Here is a 7,140-nt window from a genome sequence, read left to right on the forward strand (position 1 = left end):
AGGGAGAGCCGAAGTTGCGCTGGGTGCCAGCGCAGAGCCGGTGGTATGGCCGCCTTTAAGGTAGGCTGGTGCGAACGAGAGAATTCCCCAGTCAAAAACCCATTTGCTTTGATAATTAGAAAAGTTTGCATGGGGAAATTAGGCAAAACGTATGGAAAGCGAACAACTTTCCAGCCCTGCGTCTGGTTGTCTTTGAAGCGGTGGCTCGCAGCAGAATAGCCCTGGCTGCCTCTGGGTCTAGGGAAGGGATGCGGCAAACGCTGCTCCCAGCTGTCGCGGCTGGTCCAGGAGGACATAGTCCAGCTGGGAAACAAGTCCCATCGAGAGATACCTCGCTGTTTTCTGGCTTTGAGAGATTTCTCCTGGCTACCCTCACTGCAGTGATTTCAAATACTCTCCCAGCCCACAGAGGTTACCGTGTCTCTAGCACGGTCAGCAGAGGAGACAAAAGCTCACTCCAGCATCGCAGTCAAGTTCAGGTACCGGGAAAACGTTCTCTTCTGGCTCTTAAGACTTTGGCTTGCCGTTCTAAAGCACGAGTACTTGAATTTCTTCCAGAGCTAGTACATTTTGGGGTTGGTTTACATCATTCCTGGTTGAACCGGTTCTTCCTGCTGCGTAGAGATGCTGGACAGCTTTGAGTTCTGTCCAAGCGCTTGGTATCTTCTGGGCACTGGGTTCAGCAGGTCAGTTTTACCGATGGTTTATGGGACGGGGGTTCTGCCAGCTCCCCCCTACTCAAGGTGTGACCAAAGAAAGAGGGAAGAAAGGAGAAAGCAGCTAAGCAGCCAAGGGCAAATTCACCCTCAGGAGATGGAGCCTGGGAGAAGCAAGTTCTGCAGCCCTCTGCCAGGGGAAAAAAGGGGTGATGCAACTTCCAGCAAGTCTTGCTGAACGGCTCCTCAAAATAAACAGGCTCCTGACGCCAGCGAGGGCTGGGGCAGCTGCTCCCAGGGGCAGTTGCCTGTCTGCACCTCGCGCTGTGTTTTGCTCCTGAAGGTAAAGGCTGCAGCTCTGCGCCTGTTCCCATCTCCTCTCGGCGCTGGTGAGCCCAGTGCTGGCACGACAGCCCTGGAGAAGATCAGACAGACCCTGGAACCACCTTTCCCGTCGTACATGAACTAATTCACTACCTGCTGAGGGCTTTTTTGGCCACAAGGTGCCAAGCCAGGAGTAGAAACCCAGGGATCTCTGCCTTGCTTTTCTCCTGACCGTCCTCCAAAATCAGCCCCTTCCTGTACCTCGCCCTGCACGAATCTGGGAGGAGTCCCGTCCCCGCGTCACAGGCTGGTGGGGGTCGGAAGGGACCTCTGGAGATCATCTCGTCCCACCCTCCCTGCCAGAGCAGGGTCACCCAGCGCAGGTCACACAGGGTCACATCCAGGCGGGTTTGGAATCTCTCCCGAGGAGGAGACTCCACCACCTCTCTGGGCAGCCTGTGCCAGGGCTCTGCCACCCTCGTGTTCAGATGGAATTTCCCGTGTTCCAGTTTGTGCCCGTTGCCCCTTGTCCTGTCCACAGGCACCACTGAGAAGAGCCTGGCGCCGTCCTCTTGCCCCCCACCCTTTAGCTATTGCTGAGCATTGATGAGATCCCCTCTCGGTCTTCTCCAGCCCCGGGGCTCTCGGCCTGTGCTCCCTGGAGAGATGTTGTCCGTACTGATAACCCCATGGAACTCCCACCCGTGGCTCTGGTACTGAGATACCGCTTGCCTTACCCCAAAGCACCTCCAGCTCCATCAGCCGTGGTTTTTTGGGCAGCCGCGGAGGGCAGCTGGCACACGCTGTCCCCGCTGTAGAGCCCCCGGGCATCTTGCTGAGACGCACACGCTCCCCCCCGCCCTGCTTCACGCACACACACACACACACACATAATTTGCGAGCATCAATTTCCTCTCCTCTCTCCCCGCGCAGCTCTACCAGGGATTTCGGCACAAAAAAGAAGATGCCACTGACTCTCTTGACCCCTGAACTCGGCTGCCTCCCAGGAGGCAGAGGGCTGGGGCTGAGCCCAGGGAGGAGGGTTTGCAGCTGCCCTTGTGCCCTGAGGGGGGAGACATATGGGGGTGACAGTCAATGAGACAAGGAGAAAGCAGAGGAAATGTGTGTTTTCTTAGCGCCCGGCCTCCCCGCTCCTGGGAACTTTATGGCTCTGGAATATTAAGAGGCAGGAAAGTTAATTAATACCCAGAACAAAGCCAGGGCTGTTTGGCTTCTGGGAGAAGGAAGCGGCGGAGACAGGAAGAAAAAAAAGTTGGTGTCGTCTTAAATAATTTGTTTTCTGCATTTTATCAGCAGCTAAAATAGAGATGAAGCCCACCGGGGGGATGATGGGATTGATTTTTGGAGAGCAGAGAAAGGATTTCTGACAAGGGGCAGGAGAGTGTGTTGGGTGAGCTGTAGGAACCGCTGCTGTTGCCTTATTCGAGCTGGGGACGGAGCTTGGGACGCCGCAGAGCAGCATTCGTAGCTCTGTCGCTTCTCTGAGAAGTCGCTTGTGTCTCTTACTCGCGATGACGCTTCTCCCCACGTAGCGTCCTTCCTCTCGGGTCTGCCCGGCTTCTGCTGCCTCTGCTCTTCCCAGCGCGGTGCTTCGGGCAGCAGCGGCTGCAGCCGGCCGGGCTCGAGCTGTCCCACCCATGGCCTCGCTGGGACTGTCCTTCCCCCTCTTCGCTTCTCCCCGACCGTCCGCCCGGCAGCGTGGCGGGGTTCAGCTCCCGGCTGGGCTTCTGCCTGCCTGATAATCTAGCTCGGGGTTTGGAGAGACTGAGGTATTGCTCTACGTCGTGTTCAGATAACCAGACCCTGTTTTCACAAGTGACGGCTGCTCAGGCATCGATTATTCGAGGGAGAGTGTGTCGCTTTAACTCCCAAATAAATACGGGGAGAAAACCTGCCACACGAGCTGCTGCTCTGCGCGCCTTTGAACCTGCTCTAGATCTGTCTGGGCTGAATACTTTAAAAAACCTCTGCGTGCCCCGTGCCTCGCGTCTCTCTGAAGTGGGCCTGAGCCCATGCTTTGCCTACGTAGCCTGGCAGGTCTTTGCTCCGTGGCCCGATAAAGGGGACACAGACCTAAATGGAGCCTTTGTTTGATGTCTGAAGGATCCATGGAGTCTTGTGTCCGAGTCCGGTGCTCTGTCCAGTCGCCTGTGGTCGCTCTCTGCCATCAATGTTGACAACTGCATTGTGTGTCCTACCCCTGAGCAGCAACGAGGGTCCAGCTGAAGGAAGGAAGGCAGCTCAGCCCGGGATAACGATGGCAGCAAGCGAGGGCCGTTGGCTGGCACCCAGTGGGCAGCTGAGTCCAACATGTGTTTAAAATCAGGGCCTGACTACTACAAATAGGAGCGTAGCCATTGCCAGACTGGATCGTGCCCAGCGTCCAGCTCCGCTGCCGCCCTTGTCCCTGACGGAGACCAGCACCCGCTGCTGCTGGGGGAGGCGCAGAAGACCCTGGAGTGGCCCGGCGGCCCAAATCCACAGCGCCCCGATGATTCCCGAGCGCCCGGTTCCCACGCTGGGATCCGCTGCAGCCACCTGCCCCGGCTCTGCTCGACCTGGCGCGGCGAGAACATCCAGCCAGATCTCACCACCGCCACGTCTGTCCATCCCGATGTCCATCGCCCAGCCGGTTCCACACGTTCCTGGAGAAAAATCCTAGCGCTAGAGAAAAAAGAAGGCATTTTGGGGAGGTATTTTGAGTCAAAAACGTTCTCGTCAAAGCTTTTGTGGGCACGGATGACCATTTGGGATTCGTAGGTTCTGATCCGAACGTACTCGGGGTCCTCGGGGACACCGGGATGCTCGACCACCCGTGATTCAAGCTTGCTCCATGCAGCCCAGTGCTCCTGGGGCCCCGTCCTTTTATCTCCAGCCCCTTTCCCCTGCGTGTGGTGCAATTGCCGGGAGGAGGGAGAGGATGAGGCGAGGATGGAGGATGCTGCTTAGGACCTACAGCTCTCTGCTACCCAGGTGATCCTTCCCCAGTGCCAGCGCAGCTTTAACAGCGAGGTTTCTGGGGCTAATCAAGATCGACACACAAACAAAACAGCATCTCTGCGTCTCGCAGCCAGCAGAAAGGGAGAAGCAGATGGGCTGGAGGAGGCAGGGAGCTGCTGCTAAATGGATTGATGGAGAGGCCTTTAAGAGAGATAGATTGGAGAGGGAGCCGCTGGAGGAAAGGGCCGGGGCGGCCACGCTGCGAATGGGGCAGGGGCCCAGGGAGATGATGGGAAGGGAGAAAGGCCTGCAGATAACAGATGGATGGACACAAAGACTGGAAGGGAAGAGAGGGACAGATGGACAGGCAATAGAGAGAGTCAGGAGAAGAGAGGGATCTGAACGTAATTAGATTGGATCCGATTATGACAGACTCGATTAGAGCAATATTATGATCAGGAGCTTCTGTCGCTATTTGGCTTTTAGGGGGGAACAAAGCCAGAGAGCACGTGTGGAAGGGGGACAAGCAGAGGCGAAGGCAACCGGGAAGGATGAAAGGAAAGGGGCTCCTTGTGAAAGCTGTCAGTGGTGGTGGTGACAGATTGTCTAGTTATCGAGCACCGGGGCCGTCTGTCACCGACCGCTCACAAAACCTGCACTCAATAAAAGCCGGGGAGACAAAGGCGAGGAGCGGAGAGGGGCTATCGGAGCCGAGAGCTTCTGTCACTATCCAGGCAAGCGTGCCCGGGGCACGGGGAGAGCCCTGCAGCTCGGGGACCTGCTGTTGTTAGCTGGGCGCATGCACGACTCAACGTAGGTGTGCACCAAACGCACATGCCGAGGGGTGCCGGGCCCCGCTCGGCCACCTTCCCCCACGCACGTGGCCTCTGCAGCCCGAGTGTGCCCGTGCACACGCACGTGTGCACACGCGGCTCGCGCAGACAGCCTGCACGTGCGCACACAGCTGCGTGCTCTAACGTACTTGCCCAAAAAGACCTTGAACCTCAGCTTTGCAGGGCATCATTGCCCCCGGTGAAGGTTAACGGGCTGCCTGGGTGCATCTCCAGCGTCCATCCCGCCGGAGAGCATCGCAGCCAGAGCGTCCCCGGGCTGAGCATCGCAGCGTGGCCGGCGAGGTTTTGCGCCGTCCGTGCAGAGCGTCGGAACCTCTGCAGCCGGCCCGGGCTGCAGCTGCAGGATGCAGGAGCGCGCTGCGAACCAGACATGATGGAGCCGGCAGCTGCCCCCTCCACAAACCTCGCTTGTGCACGTCTGGACTGAATGTGATGGCACCAAACGGGACGCGGTGGATGCCGCGGGATCTCTGACAGCTCGGCTGCAGGGAACGCTCCAAAAAGGCAGGTCTGCCAGAGGAGGCTTCGCCATGAATGAGCAGCTGAGTGGTCGCAGGAGCCCAGCGCCTTTTGTTCCGCAGAGGGTCCTTGCTGGAGAGATGGGGTGCAGTCCCACCATGTGAATTAAGGTGCTGGTTGATGGGCAGGAGTAGTAATGTCGTCTCCCCCAGGGATTCTGTCTTTCCAGCACCTCTGAGTTGCGGCAGGGATCTTCTTCCAGGCTTTGGAGGTGCAGCCCCTCACTCCGTACAAGTTACAAAACTCCGGTTGGATCTGCTCCAGCAGCACAAGGGTTAAAGCTGCCTGGTTTTCCCCGACAAGCCCAGGCCAGTGTGGTCCCCAGTGGTTTGGTACAATATGTCGCCTCATCTCCTGCCAAATGCTGCCTGTTCATACCTCGCCGTGCCCTCCTTGCACACACGCACGCACGCGGCGCGCAGGTCCCCCCCCCCGTGCCACGGCTCCTCCCTCTGCAGCTGATCCCTGGACCTTGTGGGTCGAGGTGGGCAAGTCCTGGAGGGCTTCATCCCCTGGGATGGAAGCACCACGATGGCCCCACCCGGGTCCCTCGGCCTCGAGCTGACGGCGTCGAGCCGGGTCGATACCATCGACGGGTCGAGCCGAAGGTATCGAGAAGTGTTTAAAAGCTGGGGGCGCTCCCACCGCTGCACAGCAGCCTTTTGCTTCTTGAATGCTGGGTTGAAAAGAAGGCCCCGGGAATTCAGAGGAAACATGGGGGTTTTCTGCAGGCTCTGGCTTGTGGACTCCTGCGATTAAGAAACCTGGTTGGTTTTGACAAGGAATACCAGTTTCTGCCAGCCGGGAAGTTGGGAAACTCGCAAGGGAAGAACAAAGGCAGAGGGGCTCTCGTTCTCCCTCCCCCAGATCTCAGTGGGTTCTGCCCAGCTGTAGTTTGGTTGAAGCTCAGAAGTTCTTGCTGAGGAGGTAGGGAACGAGACAGCAGCCAAAAGCCCAGGGACCACAGCAGCTCCCGCGGGCTCGGAGCAGGGAGCGGGGAGGATTTCAGCCCCAGGGCAGGGAATATTGGCTTGGATTGCAGGAGAACGCTCTTGAGTTTCTCGCTCTGCCCTCACCCTCTCACAAGGGCTGTGGACCTTCCCCGTCCCCCCGGCACAGCCTTGACGGTGTCCGTCTCACCTGCCACCAGTGGCTCGGCTCCACGGGGCTTTGCGGACTCGGTGTCGGGGCCGCATCCTGCCCGGTGGCACTTCTCAGGTACAAAGAGCGCCCGTTTTCCAACCTGAGGAACGTCCCCAGGTGAAATCCTCCCTCCTGGCGCCATGAAATTTGGATGCTGGGAGGTGAAGGGGCCTTTGCAACCTCAGCGGGAGGAGGAAGGCTGAGAGTCTGCATCATCCCGGGGCAGAGTTGAGGTGACCGAGTTACGGGAAGGGGGTCTGGGCTGCTGGCAGCAGGCGCTGGGCTTGTGTCACTGCGGCGAGCAGAGGGGGCTGGCCCTGGTCTGGGTCATAGAATCATTTTGATTGGAAGAGACCTTTAAGATTGTTGAGTCCAACCACTAACCCAGCACTGCCGAGTTGCCACTAGCCCATGTCCCTCAGCGCCACGTCTACACGTCCTTTAAATCCCTCCAGGGATGGCGACTCGAGCCCTTTGGGGACACTCCGGGCAGCCCGTGTCCCCACAGGGCGCTGGTGCGTCTCTCCCCGGGAGATGCATGTGAGGCGGGAGCAGGGATTTGCCAACACCCCAACTTGCGAGGAGAACTCGAGCGGGAGCCGAAACCTGCCCGCTTCGCCTGGATGCTGCCGTGGCTGCGAGGCCAGCACAGATCGGGCTTTGGCGGCCCCGGCGGGGAGGCT

The sequence above is a fragment of the Larus michahellis genome, chromosome 24 (assembly GCF_964199755.1).
Source record: "Larus michahellis chromosome 24, bLarMic1.1, whole genome shotgun sequence".
NCBI classification, from domain to species: Eukaryota; Metazoa; Chordata; class Aves; order Charadriiformes; family Laridae; genus Larus; species Larus michahellis.